This window comes from Morus notabilis, unplaced genomic scaffold (genome assembly GCF_000414095.1).
Source record: "Morus notabilis unplaced genomic scaffold, ASM41409v2 Scaffold654, whole genome shotgun sequence".
Classification (NCBI taxonomy): Eukaryota; Viridiplantae; Streptophyta; class Magnoliopsida; order Rosales; family Moraceae; genus Morus; species Morus notabilis.
The window spans coordinates 90,194-91,560 of record NW_010363907.1 but is presented as its reverse complement, the minus strand read 5'-3'; the positions used below and the strand labels follow the sequence as shown (position 1 = coordinate 91,560).

The 1,367-nt window shown below is 39.4% G+C and overlaps 1 non-coding gene across 1 annotated transcript; it reads left to right on the top strand.

Annotated features, from left to right (window-relative positions):
- Window positions 1-415: 415 nt before the first annotated feature.
- Window positions 416-522, top strand: LOC112092902. The gene has a single exon (XR_002902810.1). It is a non-coding gene; the product is annotated as a small nucleolar RNA R71 (small nucleolar RNA).
- The last annotated feature ends 845 nt before the right edge of the window (window positions 523-1,367 follow it).

Below are 1,367 nucleotides of genomic sequence, written 5' to 3'. Positions count from 1 at the left end.
ATAAGTATTGGAATATGGATTGTTGTTTTTGTTGAAGTTGCCCACATAACATACTGATTCCAGGTTAGATGGAAAACTATCAAAGAGATGCCCTTCACCACAGTAAGTACAAGAGATCGCTGTAAACTGAGGAGAATTCACCCCCTGATTCATTAATTTTAAGATACCTGCCAAGGATGATACTTGATCGGTTAAAGCTGTGACCGCATCCACTTCATAAACTCCTACTACTCTCCTAGCTGCAGCTACTCTCTCCACAGGCCATTGATAGTTTTTATTAGCCATCCGTTCTAAAATCTCATAAGCCTCATTGTAAGTCTTTGCCAAAATAGCACCATTGGCTAAAACATCTACTATGGTTCGAGTTTGCCCATTAAGTCCATTGTAGAATGTCTCTATTTGAATCTAATGAGGAATCCCATGGTGAGGGCATTTGCGCAACAATTCCTTAAACCTCTCCCATGCCTCATACAAAGATTCCCCCTCATGTTGCTGAAATCCGGTGATGTCATTTCTAAGCTTAGCATTCTTAGTTGGAGGAAAATACTTCATCAAAAACTTCTGTGCCATGTGATTCCAAGTCGCTATAAAGTCTGGTGGTAGAGAGTTTAACCATGCCCTAGCTCTATCCCTTAAGGAATAAGGGAAGAGCTTCAGTCTTAAAGCTTCTTCTGTAACCCCTGGAAGCTAAAAAGTATCACAGACTTCCATGAATAGCCTGAGATGCAAGTAGGGATCTTTAGTTGCCATGCCATTGAATTGGCCTAATGTTTACAACATTTGAAACATGATCAGTTTAAGCTCAAACTGAGGCACCTGCATCTCTGGCCTAATGATGCTCGAATTAAGCCCATGTAAAATCGGAATGGCATATTCTCTGATGGCCCTATCCCAGTCATCTACCATGGCTGTCTGGTTAACTAGATTATTAACATTTACAGGCTGCCCAAGGTTGACTGCATTGCCAGCAGCTTCCTCTGCCATTCCTTCAAGAACTGCTAAACCTTACTGCTCCCTTCTCCTTGCTAGGAACGTTCTTTCAATTTCTGGATCCAAGGGCAGCAAATCACTGTCTTGTTGTCGATTCATGCGAGAATAAGAGTATCTAAAATAAAAGAAAATAAAATTGACAAGTAAAATAACAGAAACACTTGAATTTCACAAAGATCAATAATGATAACTGTCCCCAGCAGCGGCGCCAAAAACTTGTTGGTGTAAAATTAACTACGCAAGAGCACCTACTAAACAAGTAATAAAGTGAATGAGTAGAGTATCATTCTCATGGAGAAAGTTATCAATATTTTTTCTAATAAGATTCAAGAGATGCAATATAAACAAATTTAATGGTTTGATTCAACTACAAGACT